Source organism: Odocoileus virginianus, unplaced genomic scaffold (genome assembly GCF_023699985.2).
Source record: "Odocoileus virginianus isolate 20LAN1187 ecotype Illinois unplaced genomic scaffold, Ovbor_1.2 Unplaced_Scaffold_15, whole genome shotgun sequence".
Lineage (NCBI taxonomy): Eukaryota > Metazoa > Chordata > Mammalia > Artiodactyla > Cervidae > Odocoileus > Odocoileus virginianus.
In genome coordinates, this window is record NW_027224277.1 from 56,114 (window position 1) to 75,704 (window position 19,591).

Genomic DNA, 19,591 nt, shown 5'->3' on the forward strand with positions numbered 1-19,591 from the left:
CAGTCTGCGCACGGAAGGCTTCCGCTGAGTGAAGCGCACTGAGGCGCGATGGCGAGGTCCTAGGGAAAGGCACTGAGAGGCCTGGACACCATCCCTAGTCGCCCTCGGCCTCCTGGTCCGGGCTCTAGTTTCCGCGCCGTTGCTAGGCAGCCGCATCTGGGGCGGGAGCCGGGGAGGGCTAACGAGGAAGGGTCCGGTGCCGGGGAGGGGCTGGGACTGCGGAGGGTCAGGGTGCCAGGCAGAGGGCCATGGAGTAGTACTGCATCTTGGGGAGCATAGGGGAGGGTACAAACGGCATCGTCTTCAAAGCCAAGCACGTGAAGATTGGAGAGATCATTGCCCTCAATGATGCAGCAGGTGGCCCTGCAGCGGCTGGAGGATGGCATCCCTAACCAGGTTCTGGAGGAGATCAAGGCCCTGCAGGAGATCGAAGACAGTCAGTTGCGCAGCTGGAGGCCGTGTTCCCACATGGCGCAGGCTTCGTGCTGGCCTTCGAGTTCATGCTGTCCGATCTGGCTGAGGTGGTGCGCCACACCCAGAGGCCACTGGCCCAGGCGCAGGTCAAGAGCTACTTACAGATGCTGCTCAAGGGCGTCGCCTTCTGCCATGCCAACAACATTGTGCATTGGGACCTGAAACCAGCCAACCTGCTTATCAGTGCCTCAGGCCAGCTCAAGGTAGCGGACTTTGGCCTGGCCTGGGTCTTTTCCCCAGATGGCAATCGCCTCCACACGCACCAGGTGGCTACCAGGTGGTACCGAGCTCCCGAGCTCCTGTATGGTGCCCGCCAGTACGATCAGGGTGTCGATCTCTGGGCTATGGGCTGCATCCTGGGGGAGCTGGTGAATGCGGGGCCCACCCCCCCCCCCCCCCCCCCCGCCTTTTCCCAGGAGAGAATGACATCGAACAGCTTTGCTGTGTGCTTCGAATCTTGGGCACCCCCAGTCGTCAAGTCTGGCCGCAGATCACTGAGCTGCCTGACTGCAACAAGATCTCCTTCAAGGAGCAGGCGCCCACGCCCCTGGAGGAGGTGCTGCCCGACGCCTCTCCCCAGGCCTTGGACCTGCTAGGGCGGTTGCTCCTCTACCCACCACAGCAGCGCGTCTCTGCCTCCCAGGCCCTGCTGCACCACTGCTTCTTCACAGCTCCCCTCCTGTCCACCCCTCGGAGCTGCTGATCCCCCAGGGTCCAGGGGGCCCTGCCCCCAAGCCCCACCCCCCCACTTCCCACCCCTCCCAAGGACAACCCAAGCCACTGTTCCTCTGCTCCAGCCTGATTTCGACCACAGTGGCCCTGGTCCTGGCCAGACGATGAGGCCATCCAGCCCCAGCAGAGGGCGCCCTCAACCTGTGCTGCCGGCCTCCTACCTATGCACTGCTGAGGGATCCATCAGAAGGGGGCAGTGAGTTCCACTACCATGCCTGCCATCATCAGGGATTCCACTGGTCAGGGATTGTCCCAGTAGAACCATCTAAGGGAGCCCTGAGTTTAAGATGTCCTCATGTTGGAAACCCAAGTGAGAAGGAAATTTTTTTTTTATTTTGTTCTCAGACATTAAACACTAGTTCAATTTTGAGATTTATTATAAAAACCCTGAGTAGTTCTATGTGATGTACGCCCCTCTTCCATAGTCCATATAGAGAGAAGTGGCCGAGGTGGCGTCATCTCTTGGTCCTCGCTTCTCTCTGGTCACTTGGAAAGTGGCCCCACTCACGGATACTTTAGTCTTGGGGGCTTCCTAAGTTCTTCATGTAACAGAGCTCCCATTTAGAGGTGAGGTGGCAGAAGTCAAGGCCCAGGGATGGCTCAAGTGGGGGACCCAGTAGTGACCTCCACACCTTAAACTGGTTTACCAGCATCACCCACAGGATAAGGGTAGGCTGGGACCACTCAGCCTACCTCAGCCTGTCTCTCTTCACTCAGAGACATCTTGCAAATAAGACAGACATTCCTGGAATTCATTTGTTAATTCAGTAAATAGCAAAACAATTTGAAAAAATAAAAAATAAAAGCATTCCCTAACTGTCTATCCTGGGCTGCTAATGAAGAATGTGACTGTTTTGCTACATTATGGGCCCTCAGGGATACAAATAAACCATTTCTCCTTGCTGACATTAAGAGAAACTGTCCTGGGAAGGATGTGTTAATGCTGGTATGGAGTTGCCTTGTGTATAAATGCAGTAGAAACTGGCAGCAGCTTTACGAAGGGCACATTGGCTAAACTGGTAGGCCCCCTACACCTGTCAGTCATCTCATGGTATAGACATCTCAGAGGCAGCTCTTTGGAGATTCTCTAGGTTCAAATCCAAGTTCTATTACAAACTACCTGTGCGAGCTTCAACCTTCCCTTTCAGCTCAAAGTACTCACAAACTAATTGCGGGAAAAGACACATATCTCTCAGAAATGGTGGCCAGGTTAAAAGAGACTGGATTTGAGAAACCACTTGACACACAGTTAATTTTTTTTTCTGCAGATCAGTTACTCAGTGGTGTCCAAATTTTTGCGACCCCATGGACTGCAGCATACCAGGCATCCCTGTGCATCACCAGCTCCTGGGGCTTGGTCAAGCTCATGTCCATTGAGTTGGTGATTGAGTTGGTGACTGTCATCCCTTTCTGCTCTTGCCTTCACTATTGCCTAGCATCAGGGTCTTTTCCAATGAGTCACTTCTTCACGTCAGGTGGCCAAATATTGGAGCTTCACCTTCAGAATCAGTACTTCCAATGAATATTCCAGATGAATTTCCTTTAGGAATGACTGGTTTTATCTCCTTTCAGTCCAAGGGACTCTCAAGAGTCTCCCTCAACACCACAGTTCAAAAGCATCAATTCTTGGGCGCTCAGCTACCTTTATGGTCCAACTCTCACATCCATACATCACTACCGGAAAAACCGTAGCTGACTAGCCAGACGTTTGTCAGCAAAATAATGTCTCTGCTTTTTAATATGCTGTCTATATTTGTCATAGCTTTCCTTCCAAGGAGCAAGTATCTTTTAATTTCATGGCTGCCATCACTATCTGCAGTGATTTTGGAGCCCAAGAAAATAAAGTCTGTCACTATTTCCATTGTTTCCCCATCTATTTGCCATGAAATGATGGGACCAGATGCCATGATCTTCCTTTTTTGAATGTTAAGTTTTAAGGCTACTTTTTCACTCTCATCTTTCATTTTCATCAAGAGGCCCTTTAGCTCTTCTTCATTTTCTGCCATAAGGGTGGTGTCATTTGTGTATATGAGTTTATTGATATTTATCCTGGCAATCTTGATTCCAGGGTGTGTTTCATCCAGCCCAGCATTTCACATGACATGCTCAACATATGAGCTAAACAAGCAGGGTGTATTCAGCTTTGATGTACTCCTTTACTGGTCTGGAACCTGTCTGTTGTCCCACGTCCAGTTCTAACAGTTGCTTCTTGACCTGCATACAGATTTCTCAGGAGGCAGTAAGGTGGTCTGCTATTCCCATCTCTTGAAGAATTTTCCACAGCTTGTGGTGAGCTACACAGTCAAAGGCTGGTGTCATCATTAAACAAAAAGTATATGTTTTCCTGGAACTCTCTTGCCATTTCAATGATTCAGCAGATATTGGCAATTTGATCTCTGGTCCCTCTGCCCTTTCTAAATCAGGCTTGAACATCTGGAATCTCATGGTTCATGCACTGCTGAAGCCTGGCTTGGAGAATCCTGAGCATTACTTTGCTAGTGTGTGATGTTAGTGCAATTGTGTGATAGTTTGAACATTCTTTGGCATTGCCTTTCTTTGGGATTAGAATGAAAACTGATCTTTTCCAGTCTTGTGGCCACTGATGAGTTTTCCAAATTAGCTGGAATACAGCACTTTCACAGCATCAACTTTTATGGTTTGAAGTAGCTCAAGTGGAATTCTATCACTTCCACTAGCTTTTTCATCATGATGTTTCCTAAGGCCCACTTGATTTTGCATTCCAGGATGTCTGGCTTTAGGTGAATGATCACATCATCATGGTTATCTGGGTCATGAAGATCTTTTTTGTACAGTTCTTCTGTGTATTCTTACCACCTCTTTTTAAGATCTTCTGCTTCTTTTAGGTCCATACCATTTCTGTCCTATATTGGGCCCATCTTTGCATGACATATTCCCTTAGTATCTCTAACTTTCTCGAAGAGATCTCTAGTCTTTCACTTTCTTTTGTTTTCCTCTATTTCTTTGCATTGATCACAGAGGAAGGCTTTCTTATCTTTCCTTGCTATTCTTTGGAACTCTGCATTCAAATGGGTATATCTTTCCTTTTCTCCCATTGCCTTTAGCTTCTCTCCTTTTCTCAGCTATTTTTAAGGCCTCCTCAGACAACCATTTTGCATTTTTGCAAATCACTGCAGATGGTGACTACAGCCATGAAATTAAAAGACACTTGCTCCTTGGCAAGAAAAGCTATAACAAACCTAGACAGCATATTAAAAAGCAGAGACATTACTTTGCTGACAAAGGCCCATCTAGTCAAAGCTATGGCTTTTCCAGTAGTCATGTATGGATGTGAGAGTTGGACTATAAAGAAAGCTGAGCACCAAAGAATTGCTTTGAAGAAAGCAAAGTTCAGTGCTTTTGAACTGTGGTGTTGGAGAAGACTCTTGAGAGTCCCTTGGACTGCAAGGAGACCAAAACAGTCAATCCTGAAGGAAATCAGCCCTGAATATTCATTGGAAGTACTGATGCTGAAGCTGCAACTCCAATACTTTGGCCACCTGATGCAAAGAACTGACTCATTGGAAGACACCCTGATGCTGGGAAAGACTGAAGGCAGGAGGAGAAGGAGACAACAGAGGATAAGATGATTGGATGGCATCACTGACTCAATGGACATGAGTTTGAGCAAGCTCTGGGAGTTGGTGATAAACAGGAATGCCTGGCATGCTATAGTCTATGGGGTCGCAAATAGTTGGACACTACTGAGTGGCTGAACTGAAAGCATGCCAACCTATGCAAATTAAGAATTCCAGAAAGAGAAAAAATAAAAAATGCAACAGAAAATGTATTTGGAAAAATTATGGTTGAAAACTTCCCAAGCCTAAAGAAGAATGCAGATATTCAGGTATTGGAAGCTCAGAGGGCCCCCCAATAATATGAACCCAAACATATCCATACAAATGAATATTATAATTAAAATGGCAAGAATTAAAGATAAAAAGATGATTCTAGAGGCAGCAAGATTAAAAAACAGAGTTATTTAAAAGAGAACCCCTAAAAGGTTATCAGTATCAGTTGATTTCTCTGTAGAAAGTTTGCAGGCCAGAAGGGAGTGTCATGATATATTCAAAGTCCTGAAAGGGAAAAACCTGCAACCTAGGATACTCTACTCAGCAAGATTATCATTTAGAATAGAAGGAGAGAGAAAGAATTTTTCAGACAAGCAAAAGCTAAAAATATTTAGCAATGCTAAACTTACCCTAAAAGAAATGTTGAAAGATTCTTCCTAAATTGAAAAGAAGCAAGAACCTATAGGAAAATCAAAATAGGAAGGGAAAATACATAGTAAGGGTTGAAGATCACTTAAATAAGTCAGTATGTAGATTTAAAATACATTAAAAGACTTGTAAAAGTTATTATAACTACAATAAACAGTTAAAAGATAAGCATGAAGATGTGAAATATAGATCTGTTAGAATGTATTTGAACCTGAATGACTATCAGTCTAAAGCAAGTAGATATAGTCAACATACATAAACTCCATGCTAACCACATCAAAAACAAACAAATTCACAAAATTCAAAAATAACAGAACTCAAGCATACTACCCAAGAGGAAATCATCAAAACAGAAAAATAAAGAGGAAGAAGTAGAAATCAACAAAGAACTACAAAAGCAACTGGAAAGCAAAGGTTATAATGGCCATAAATACATATCTATCAATAATTACATACCTATCAATAATTACTTTATATATCAACAGACTAAATATTCTGATCAAAAGACATAAAGTGACTGATTAGATTTTTTTAAAAAAAAGAAAACCTACAGTATGCTGTCTATAAGACACACACTTCAGTATGAAAGACAAAATAGACTGAAAGTTGGGGATGGAAAATTATTTTATGCCAATGGAAATGATAAGAAAGCTGGGGTAGCAACCCTAATATGACAAAATACATTTTAAAAGAAAGATCATAAAGAAAAACAAAGAAGGGCATTGTATAAATAATAAAGTGATCAAGAAGAAATTACACTTGTTAACATATACATGCTCAATGTAGAAACACCTGTATATAAAGCAAATCCTAACAGACATTAAGGGAGAAATGGCTAGAATTATGATAATAATAGGAGGCTTTATCACTCCTTTGATACCAACGAACAGATAAACCAGATGGAAATCCATAGAGAGGTCCTAAATGACAAAATAGACCAGTTGTACTTACTTGATATTTACAAAATACTACATCAAAAAAGAAGAGAATACACATTCTTTTCAAGCATTCATGAAACATTCTCTAGGTTAGATCACAGACTAGGTTTCAAAACAAACTCAACAAATTTAAGAGAATAGAAATTTTATCAAGCATATTTTCTGACCATGATTGAAGCTAGAAATCAACTACAGAAAGCAAAAAGGGAAAAGAACAAACACATGTCAACAGCATGCTACTAAAAAACCAATGAGTCAATGATGAAATTTTTAAAAAATCAGAAAAAAAACACCTCAAGACAAATGAACATGAATATGAACAAAAATCAGTGGGATGGATCAAAAGGAATTCTGAGAGGGAAGTTCATAGCATACAGCAGGCCTTCCTCAAGAAACAAGAAAAATCTCAAATAAACAACCAAACATACTACCTAAAAAAATTAGAAAAAGAACAAAGCCTGAAGTCAGCATTAAAAAGAAAATAATAAAGAAAAGTGAGGAACAAATAAAATAGAGACAAAAACAGTAGACAAGAGTTGTTTTGTTTCACTTTTTAAGATAAAATAGACAAACCTCTAGGCAGGCTCAAATTATTCAAATAAAACTGAAGAAGAGGGAACATTCCAAAATTCATTTTAGGAGACCTCCATTATCCTGCTACCAAAACCAGGCAAAGACACTATGACAAATGAAAATGAAAGGCAAATATCTCTGATGATTATAGATGCAAAAATCCTCAACAAAGTACTAGCAAACTGAATCCAACAATAAAAAAAAAAAAAAAGGAAGGATTGGACCATGATCAAGTCTGATTCATTCAGGGTCATAAGGATGGTTCAACATATGTGATCAATCAATGTGATACACCATGTTAACAAAAGCAAAGGCAAAAGCCACAATCATTTCAGTGGATGCAAAAAAAAAATTGACAAAATTCAACACCCATTCATAATAAAAGCTCTTATTCAAGTGGGTATAGAGAGAAAAAAATCAACATAATAAAGGCCATTTACAGCAAATCCACAGCCAACATAATCCGAAAAGGTGAAAGCCTTCTGGTAAATTCAGAAACAAAACAAGGATGCCCACCCTCACCCCTTCTATTCAATACAGTACTGAGATGGCCAGAGGACTTTCAAGATGGCAGAGGAGTAAAATGGGAAGGTCACCTTCCTCCCCACAAATACATCAAAAATACATCTGCATGTGGAACAACTCCTACAGAACACCTTCTGAACACTGGCAGAAGACCCCAGACTTCCAAAAAGGCAAGCCCCAATCTCCTCAGAATGAGATAGGGCAAAAGATAAGGATAAAAAAAGAGACAAAGGATTTTCAAACAGGGATCTGTGCCCCAGGGAAGGAGCTGTGAAGGAGAAAAAGCCTCTGCACACTTAGAAATCCCCTCACTGGTGGGGACGGGGGGAGTTTCAGAAACCCTTGGGGGAACACAGCAACAGGTGCTCCGAAGGCAAAAGAGAGAGAATTGACCACAGAGATTATGGCCAAACAGCACTTCCCAGCTGAGAAGCGGCTTGCATGCCCACTGTGGTCAAAGAGGGCTGGGTGCTGAGGCTCAGGCTTCCAAGGTCGGGCCTCGGGAGAGGACTAGTATTGACCACTGTGAAAATATTTTGGGGGAGGGGCTAGTAAAATGCAGCTGATGGAGTCCAGGGGAAAGCCTAGGCCCACCAGAGAGGCAAGAGGTCATTGCGACAGGAATGCTCTAACTCCCTCTGCTCGCAGATAACAGGAACCCCCTTTGCAAATGCCATAGGTGGGATGAGCTGGCTGCAGTCTGCGACCCCAAGGTAGATACATCAAAGATGGAACGAGTGCCAGAGGCAAAACTAAATGCAGCTTCAGTTTATGATCCCAGAGTGGAGGGAGGCAAATTGGCCACTGCCAAGGCCAGGGCGAGTGCCTGAGGAAGTGGAAAAAAATGCCACAGCTGTGGTCCTGACCCCAGAGGTAGCAGCTGCCACCAAGCTGTGAGCAGCCATAGATTACTGTCCGTGCTTTCCTGGGGAGCCTATGCAGCTTGTCTCTGCTGAGGGACACAAGACCTGGGGCTACTCCCCCTAGGAGAGCACACTGCCTGCCTCATACTGTAACAATATTGCACAGGCATCGACCGCAGCAGGCACACCTCAAATAGCCCAGTTGTGGCTTCCATAGTCCTCCCTCTCCCCAGCCCAACTGAGCAAATGAGCCCTAATAAAGTGCTGCTTTCCCACCCTCTGGTCTGGGAGAGGAAGAGACACTGGAGGGCACCCTACAGAGGTGGGACCAAAACTAAAGAGGAACACCAGGGGCTGTGTGAGCAAAGAAAAGGAAAGGGATTCACTTTTGCAGGTGCAAGAAATTATATCTCCATAATTAGCCTGAGACTGTGGACTTGGGGCAGTTGTGGGCTTTGAGAGCAAGTACAAATTGGAGTAAGGCTAAATCTGAGTCTGATCTGAACCCACAGCACCCACAGCAGGTCTAGAGACCTTCCTAGAAATATTGGAGGACTTCCTGAGTAGGCAGATTGACTGGTGCTCATGTGAGGAGAACAGAACAAAGGATTCGGTAGGATGCTCTTCTTACTACAAGTCTCTCTCTATATATTTTTCGTTCATTTTTCTGTATTATTCTAATGCTTTTCTTTATTTTCCCTTTAATTTTTATTTTTAACTTACTTTTTTCTTTTTTAAAAAACATGCATGAGACAAGTGCTCTGGGCTGGTGCACTGGGAAGACCCAGAGGGATGGGGTGGGGAGGGAGGTGGGAGGGGGGGATCGGGATGGGGAATACATGTAAATCCATGGCTGATTCATGTCAATGTATGGCAAAAACCACTACAATATTGTAAAGTAATTAGCTTCCAACTAATAAAAATAAATGGAAAAAAATAATTAAAAAAATAAAAATAAAATAAAATAAACTTATTTTATTTTGTCCTATTTACAGTACTCTTTAGTTATATTGTATTTTCCCCATGTTTTTGGTTCTGTAGTTTTGCTAGTCTAGTCTTTAGTATTCATTTTCACTTATGGAATGATTTATTGACTTGATTGCCCTTTTTTTTATACTTGTTTTATTATTTATTTCCTCTTTTTTCTCTCTTCTTTTCTCCTTGTAGTTCAGTTCAGTTCAGTAACTCAGTCGTGTCTGACTCTTTGCAACCCCATGAATCGCAGCACGCCAGGCCTCCCTGTCCATCACCAACTCCTGGAGTCCACCCAAACCCATGTCCATCAAGTTGGTGATGCCATCCAATCGTCTCATCCTCTGTCATCTCCTTCTCCTCCCAGCCTCAATCTTTCCCAGCATCAGGGTCTTTTCCAATGAGTCAGCTCTTCGCATGAGGTGGCCAAAGTATTGGAGTTTCAGCTTCAGCATCAGTCCTTCCAATGAACACCCAGGACTGATCTCCTTTAGGATGGACTGGTTGGATCTCCTTGCAGTCCAAGGGATTCTCAAGAGTCTTCTCCAACACCACAGTTCAAAAGCATCAATTCTTCGGTGCTCAGCTTTCTTCACAGTCCAACTCACATCCATACATGACCACTGGAAAAACCATAGCCTTGACTAGACGGACCTTTGTTGGCAAAGTAATGTCTCTGTTTTTTAATATGCTGTCTAGGTTGGTCATAACTTTCCTTCCAAGGAGTAACTGTCTTTTAATTTCATGGGTGCAGTCACCATCTGCAGTGATTTTGGAGTCCAAAAAAATAAAGTCTGACAGTGTTTCCACTGTTTCCCCATCTATCTGCAGTGAAGTGATGGGACGAGATGCCATAATCTCAGTTTTCTGAATGCTGAGCTTTAAGCCAACTTTTTCACTCTCCTCTTTCACTTTCATCAAGAGGCTCTTTAGTTCTTCTTCACTTTCTGCCATAAGGGTGGTGTCATCTGCATATCTGAGGTTATTGATATTTCTCCCTGCAATCTTGATTCCAGCTTGTGCTTCCTCCAGCCCAGCATTTCTCATGATGTACTCTGCATATAAGTTAAATAAACAGGGTGGCAATATACAGCCTTGACGTACTCCTTTTCCTGTTTGGAACCAGTCTGTTGTTCCATGTCCAGTTCTAACTGTTGCTTCCTGACCTGCATATAGATTTCTCAAGAGGCAGGTCAGGTGGTCTGGTATTCTCATCTCTTTCAGAATTTTCCACAGTCGCTTTATAAGTGTATGTTTACTTGGCTGTTCTTGGCCACTGCCTGTTGCTTTCACCATTAGTCTTGGGGCTTTGTCTTCGATGCTGTGTGGCCTGTGATGTTTTAGTGCTACAGTAGAGTTGGGCCTGAACATCTAACATCGGAGACCTGCATCCAGGATTTTGGGCCACCAGAGAACTCTTGACCCCATGGAACACTAATCAGTAAGAACTCTCCCAAAGGCCTCCATCTCAACACTAAGACTAGGCCCCCCCAAAGGACCAGTGCTGGATAATTCACACCAAACCTTCAGCAAAAAGGAACACAACCCTGCCCAATAGCAGACAGGATGCCTAAACAACATCAAGCCCATAAACACTCCAGAATGCACTACTGGATACAGCTCTGGCCTTCAAAGGCAAGGTCCAGCTCCATCCATTAGAATATAGGCACAAGTACCACCAACCAGGGAACCTTCAGAAAGCACTGGTCCAATCCCACCCACAGGAAGCATACTCCACAATTAAGAGGGACTACACCTTTCAGTCTCAGAAAGGAACCTCAAACACAGTAAATTAAGCAAAATGAAAAAAAAAACAAAACAGAGAAACATGTAGCAGATGAAGAAACATGTTTAAAAATCCACAAGACCAAACAAATGAAGAAGAAATGGGCAGGCTACATGAAAAAGAATTCAGATTAATGGTGGTAAAGATGATCCAAAATCTTGGAGATTAAATGGATGTGAAAATAAATAGAATGGAGGCACGGATTAAGATGATGCAAGAAATGTTTAACAAGGACCTAGGAGAAATAAGGAATAGACAATCAGCAATGAACAACACAATAACTGGGATTAAAAATGCACTAGTGGGAACCCATAGCAGAATAAGTGAGGTAGAAGAATAGATAAGTAGCTAGAAGATAGAATGCTAGAAATAACTGAAGTAGAGAAGAATAAAGAAATGAAAAGAAATGACTACAGTCTCAGAGACCTCTAGGACAACATTAAGTGCACCAATATTCAAATTATAAGGGTCCAAGAAAGAAGAGAAAAAGAAAGGGCATGAGAAAATAGTTGAGATTAGAGTCAAAAGCTTTCCTACCATGGGAAAGGAAATAGCCCCCCAAGTTCAGGAGTCACAAAGAGTCCCATATAGGATAAACCCAAAGAGAAATATGGTGACATGCATTAATCAAGCTAACAAAAATTTAAATTAAATTAAACAAAAATTAAACACAATAAATATGTAAAAGCAGCAAGGGAAAAGCAACAAATAACATACAAGGGGATCCCATGGGGGATCTTTCAGCTGATCTTTCAGCAGAACCTCTGCAGGCCAGAAGGGAGTGTCTGGATATACTTAAAGTGATGAAAGAAAAAAAAAACCTACATCTAAGATTAATCTATTCTGCAAGGATCCTCATTCAGATTTGAAAGAGAAATCAAAAGTTTTACAGACAAACAAAAGTTAAGAGAATTCAGCACCACCAAACCAGCTTAATAGACCTTCTCTAGACAAGAAACACAAGAGAAAGAAAAGATGTACAAAAACAAACCCAAAAAGTAAATGGTAATAGGATCATACATATCAATAAGTATTTTAAATGTAAATGGAACATATGCTCCAACCAAAAGACATAGTTTGGCTAATTGGGAACAAAACAAGACCCCTATATATACTGTCCACAAGACATCCACTTTGGACCTATGGACACATACAGGCTGAAAGTGAGAGGCTGGAAAAAGATATTCCATGCAAATAGAAATCAAAAGAGAGCAGGAGCAGCAACCCTCATATAAGATGAAATAGACTAAAATAAAGACCTTTACAAGATACAAGGAAGAACACTACATAATGACCAAGGGATTAATCAAAAAAGATTATATAAAATTATAAGTGTATATGTACACAACAAGATCACCTCAATTGATAAAGCAAATGCTAACAACTATTAAAAGGGAAATCGACAATAACACAGTAATAGTGAGGGACTTTAACACTGCACTCATACCAATGGACAGATCATACAGACAGAAAATTAATAAGGAAATGCTAGCTTTAAAGATACTTTGACCAGCTGGACCTAATTGATATCTATAGGGCATTTCATCCAAAACCATAGGCTTCACTTTTTTTCTCAATTACACATGGAACATTCTCCAGGAAACATGGAAGTTTCTCCAGAATAAGGTCACAAATCAAGCATTCATAAGTTACAAAAACACTGAAATCATTTCAAGCAACTTTTCTGGCCACAACACTGTAAGATTAGATATCGACTACAAAAAAAAAAAAAAAAAAAAAACTGTAAAAAACAGAAACATATGCAGGCTAAACAATATGCTTCGGAATAAGCAAAAGATCACTGAAGAAATCAAATAGGGCATTGAAAAATACCTAGAAACAAATGACAATTAAAACATGACAACTCAAAATGTATAGGATACAGTAAAAGCAATGCTCAGAGGGAAGTTTATAGCAATATAAGCCCACCTCAAGAAACAAGAGAAACATCAAATAAACAGCCTAATATTACATATAAAGCAATTATAAAAATGCAAAAAAAAGAAACCCCAAAGTTAGTAGAAGAAATCAGAGCAGAAATAAGTAAAAATGAAGTGAAAGAGACAACAACAAAGATCAATGAAGTTAAAAGCTGGTTCTTTGAGAAAATAAGCTAAATTGACAAACCATTAGCCAGATTCATCAATAAAAAAGGGAGAAGACTCAAATCAATAAAATTAGAAATTAAAAATAAGTTACAAGAGACAACACAAAAATACAAGGGATCATAAAAGACCACTACAAGCAACTGCATGCCAATAAAATGGACAATTTGAAGAAATGAACAAATTCATAGAAAAGTATAACCTTCCAAAACTGAACCAGGGAGAAATAGAAAATATGAGCAGAGCAATCACAAGCATTGGAATAAAAAAGGTAATAAAAAATCTTCCAACAAACAAAAGCTCTGGGCCAGATGGCTTCACAGGTGAATTTTACCAAAAGTTTAGAGAAGAGTTTTATTCATAAATGAAGAGATAACACCTATACTGCTCAAACTCTACAGAAAATTGCAGGGGAGGGAAAACTCCAAAACTAATTCTACAAGACCACCACCACCATGCTAACACCAAAACCAGACAAAGACACCACATACACACACACAAAAAAGGCCAGTATCACTAAGGCCAGTATCATAGATGCAAAAATCCTCAACAAAATTATAGCAAACAGAATCCAACAACACCTTAAAAAGATCATATATAAAAAGATCAAGTAGTCCTTATCCCAGAGATGCAAGGATTCTTCAATATACACAAATCAATCAATGTGATAGATCATATTAACAAACTAAAAGATAAAAACCATATGATCATCTCAATAAATGTAGAGAAAGCTTTTGACAAAATCCAACACCCATTTATGAATAAAACTCTCCAGAAAGTAAGCATAGAAGAAACATAACTCCATGTAGTAAAGGTGATATATGACAAACCCACAGCAAACATTATTCTCAATGGTGAAAAACTGAAAGCATTTCCTCTAAGATCAGGAACAAGACAAGGGTGCCCACTCTCACCACTATTATTCAACATAGTTTTGGAAGTCCTAGATGGCAATCAGAGAAGAAAAAGAAATAAAAGGAATCCATATTAGAAAAGAAGAAATAAAACTCTCACTGTAAATGACATGATGCCATACATAGAAAACCCTAAAGATGTCACTAGAAAATTACTAGAGCTAATCAATTAATATAGTAAAGTCACAGGATATAAAATTAGTACACAGAAATCCCTATCAAATTACTAAAGATATTTTTCACAAAACTAGAACAAAAACATCACAATTTGTATGTAGGCACAAAAGACCCTGAATAGACAAAGCAATCTTAGAAAGAAAAATGGACCTGGAAGAATCAACCTTTCTGACTTCAGATTATACTACAAAACTATAGTCATCAAGACAGTATGGTATTGGCATAAATACAGAAATACAGTCCAACAAAAGAAGACAGAAAGTCAAGAGATAAACCCCTGCACCTCTGAGCACCTCATCTTTGACAAAGGAGGCAAGAATACACAATGGAGAAAAGACAGCTTCTTCAATAGATGATATTTGGAAAACTGGACAGCTACATGTAAATGAATGAAACTAGAATGCTTCCTAATACCATACACAAAAATAAACTTGAAATGGATTAAAGACTTAAATGTAAGTCTAGAAGCTAGTAGCAACAGCTGTGCTTTGCTGGAGCGGCCATGAAGAGAGACCCCGCATCCAAGGTAAGAGAAACCCAGGTAGATGGTAGGGACTGAGAGAGGGGGTCGGGGGCAGACAGACTGAAACTACAGTCACAGACAACTAGCCAATCTGATCACATGGACCACAGCCTTGTCTAACTCAATGAAACTAAGCCATGCCATGTGGGGCCACCCAAGATGGACAGGTCATGGTGGAGAGGTCTGACAGAATGTGGTCCACTGGAGAAGGGAATGGCAAGCCACTTCAGTATTCTTACCTTGAGAACCCCATGAACAGTATGAAAAGGCAAAAAGATAGGACACTGAAAGATGAACTCCCCAGGTCTACAGGTGCCCAATATGCTACTGGAGATCAGTGGAGAAATAACTCCAGAAAGAATGAAGGGATGGAGCCAAAGCAAAAACAACACCCAGTTGTGAATGGGACTGGTGATAGAAGCAAGATTCAATGCTGTAAAGAGCAATATTGCATAGGAACCTGGAATGTTAGGTCCGTGAATCAAGGCAAATTGGAAGTGGTCAAACAGGAGATGACAAGAGTGAACATCGACATTCTAGGAATCAGTGAACTAAGATGGACTGGAATGGGTGAATTTAACTCAGATGACCATTATATCTACTACTGTGGGCAGGAATCCCTTAGAAGAAATGGAGTAGCCATCATAGTCAACAAAAGAGTCCAAAATGCAGTACTTGGATGCAATCTCAAAAACAACAGAATGATCTCTATTCTTTTCCAAGGCAAACCATTCAATATCATGTTATTCAAGTCTATGCCCCAACCAGTAATGCAGACAGTGAACAGTGCTGTTCAGAACAGTTGAACAGTGCTATGAAGACCTACAAGACCTTCTGGAACTAACACCCAAAAAAGATGTCCTTTTCATTATAGGGGACTGGAATGCAAAAGTAGGAAGTCAAGAAACACCTGGAGTAACAGGCAAATTTGGCCTGGGAGTACGGAACGAAGCAGGGCAAAGGCTAATAGAGTTCAGTCAAGAGAACGCACTGGTCATAGCAAACACCCTCTTACAACAACACAAGAGAAGACTCTACACATGGACATCAACAGATGCTCGACACCAAAATCAGATTGATTATATTCTTTGCAGCCAAAGATGGAGAAGCTCTATACAGTCAGCAAAAACAAGACCAGGAGCTGACTGTGGCTTGGATCATGAACTTCTTATTGCCAAATTCAGACTGAAATTGAAGAAAGTGGAGAAAACCACTAGACCATTCAGGTATGACCTAAATCAAATCCCTTATGACTATACAGTGAAAGTGAGAAATAGATTTAAGGGATTAGATCTGATACACAGAGTGCCTGATAAAGTATGGATTGACATTGTACAGGAGACAGGAATCAAGACCATCCCCAAGAAAAAGAAATGCAAAAAAGCAAAATGCTGTCTGAGGAGGCCTTACAAACATGTGAAAAGACAGTAAGTGAAAGCAAAGGAGAAAAGGAAAGATATTCCCATTTGAATGCAGAGTTCCAAAGAAAAGCAAGAAGAGAGAAGAAAGCCTTCCTCAGCAATTAATGCAAAGAAATAGAGGAAAACAGTAGGATGGGAAAGACTAGAGATCTCTTCAAGAAAATTAGAGATACAAAGGGAACATTTCATGCAAAAATGGGCTCAATAAAGGACAGAAATGGTATGGACCTAACAGAAGCAGAAGATATTAAGAAGAGGTGGCAAGAATACAGAGAAGAACTGTACAAAAAGGATCTTCATGGCCCAGATAATCACCATGGTGTGATCACTCACATAGGGCCAGACATCCTGGAATGTGAAGTCAAGTGGGCCTTAGGAAGCATCACTATGAACAAAGCTAGTGGAGGTGATGGAATTCCACTTGAGCTATTTCAAATCCTCAAAGATGATGGTGTGAAAGTACTGCAGTCAACATGCCAGCAAATATAGAAAACTCAGCAGTGGCCACAGGACTGGAAAAGGTCAGTTTTCAATCCAATCCCAAAGAAAGGCAATGCCAAAAATTGCTCCAACTATCACACAATTGTGCTCATCTCACACTCTAGTAAAGTAATGTTTAAAATTCTCTAAGCCAGGCTTAAGCAATACGTGAACCATGAACTTCCAGATGTTCAAGATGGTTTTAGAAAAGGCAGAGGAACCAGAGATCAAATTGTCAACATCTGATGGATCATCAAAAAAGCAAGAGAGTTCCAGAAAAACATCTATTTTTGCCTTATTGACTATGCCAAAGCCTTTGACTGTGTGGATCACAAACTGTGGAAAATTCTGAAAGAAATGGGCATACGAGATCACCTGACCTGCCTCTTGAGAAACCTTTTTGCAGGCCAGGAAGTAACAGTTAGAACTGGACATGGAACAGTAGACTGGTTCCAAATAGAAAAAGGAGTATGTCAAGGCTGTATATTGTCACCCTGCTTATTTAACTTATATGCGGAGTACATCATGAGAAATGCTGGGTTGGAGAAAGCACAAGCTGGAATCAAGATTGCTGGGAGAAATATCAATAACCTCAGATATGCAGATGACCCCACCATTATGGCACACAGTGAAGAAGAACTAAAAAGCCTCTTGATGAAAGTGAAAGAGGAGAGTGTAAAAGTTAGCTTAAAGCTCAACATTCAAAAACTAAGATCATGGAAGCTCGTCCCATCACTTCATTGCAGATAGATGGGGAAACAGGGAAACAGTGGCTGACTTTGTTTTTCTGAGCTCCAAAATCACTGCAGATGTTGACTGCAGCCATGAAATTAAAAGATGTTTCCTCCTTGGTAAGAAAGTTATGACCAACCTAGATAGCATATTAAAAAGCAGAGACATTACTTTGCCAACAAAGTCCGTCTAGTCAAGGCTATGGTTTTTCCAGTGGTCATGTATGGATGTGAGAGTTGGACTATAAAGAAAGCTGAGTGCTGAAGAATTGATGCTTTTGAACTGTGGTATTGGAGAAGACTCTTGAGAGTCCCTTGGACTGCAAGGAGATCCAATCAGTCCATCCTAAAGGAGATCAGTCCTGGGTGTTCATTGGAAAGACTGATGCTGAAGCTGAAACTCCAATACTTTGGCCACCTCATGCGAAGAGCTGACTCATTGGAAAAGACCCATGATGCTGGGAAAGATTGAGGGCAGGAGGAGAAGGGGATGACAGAGGATGAGATGGCTGGATGGCATCACCGACTCAATGGACATGGGTTTGGGTGGACTCCGGGAGTTGGTGATGGACAGGGAGGCCTGGCGTGCTGTGATTCATGGGTCACAAAGAGTTGGACACGACTGAGTGACTGAACTGAACTGAGAAGCTGTAAAGTTCTTTGGGGGAAGTGTAGACAGTACATTCTGACATAAATCACAGCAAGATCCTCTTTGAACCACCTCTTAGAGTAATGGAAATAAAAACAAATGTAAATAAATGGGACCTAATTAAACTTAAAAGCTTTTGCACATCAAAGGAAACAATAATCAGTATTAAAAGGACCGGGATGGGGAATACATGTAAATCCATGGCTAATTCATTTCAATGTATGACAAGAACCACTGTAATGATGTAAAGTAATTAGCCTCCAACTAATAAAAATAAATGGAAAAAAAAAGACAACCCTCAGAATGGGAGAAAATAATTGCAAACAAAACAACTGACAAATAATTAATCGCCAAAACACATACACAGTTCATATAGCTCAATATCAGAAAAACAAATAGCACAATCAAAAGCTGGGCAGAAGTCCTAAACAGACATTTTTCCAGAGAAGACATACAGGTGTTCTATAAACACATAAAAAGTTGCTCAACATCACTAATCATAGAGAAACGCAAATCAAAACTGCAATGAGGCATCACCTAGCTCTTTCAGAATAGCCATCTGGCCAGGTCCAGCCCCGGCAGGACCAGGAACTACCCAAGGGATGAGTGGCGTCGGCGAGGAAGAAGACAGACACACACACACAGAAGGTTGCATAGAAGAGGTAGCTTTTTTTAATTTTTAGGATAGCTCAGTTTTTATAGAATGAACGTTACCTCCCCCTTAAGTCACCACATATTACATCAGATATTGGTTTGTGCTTCTGTCAATATTTTTTTTTCCCCATGTTTTTCCCCTATGCATTCATCTGGAACTTTTCCGATTACAGAGTTTTTTCTTAAATGTCCCATACATAGTCTTCTTGCCTCAATGGCCTAACATTTTCATTCTAATAAAACAATGTCCTACAAATCTCAGGTATAGTGTAAACACTTTGGACAATAAAACAATACATGGGAAGGGTCACAGTAACATGTTTGACATTTCTGAGAATAGTACCATGAGAAAACCCTGATATTTTTCTTTACCTGAAACCACAAAATCTCAATTTACAATGATTAACTATTAAACAGCAAAAACACCTCTAAAGCAGCAAAACACCTCTATTAATAGTGAGATAATGGCAGTGAAGCTGGTTAATATAAATCTTCTATTGAAATCCTATGTACCCCATTTTCTAATTTTACAAAAATACCCATAATATCCCATGTTGTTTAAAGAAAGGGAAACAATGAACAAATAGCAGCAAGGAAATAGCAATAATGAAAACTCTCTCAACCAAGGAGCAAGTAAACTAAAGCAGTATATCTACTTCTAAATCTAAATGCCTCTACTCTTTTCTATTCTAGAACATTATAATCTTTTAAGCAAGCAGCCAAACTATACCTGTGGCCTTTTCTTTTTTGACTTGATGTTTATGGTCGTGTCCTGAGCCAGAGCAATCATGAGCATTTCCAAAAAGGCTTGGACTTTTCCAGGGAGGCCTTATTAC

General features: G+C 41.0%; 1 pseudogene; it reads left to right on the plus strand.

The window, feature by feature from the left end:
- Window positions 1-248: 248 nt before the first annotated feature.
- Window positions 249-1,314, plus strand: LOC110121990 (cyclin-dependent kinase 20 pseudogene; annotated as a pseudogene).
- Window positions 1,315-19,591: the final 18,277 nt, after the last annotated feature.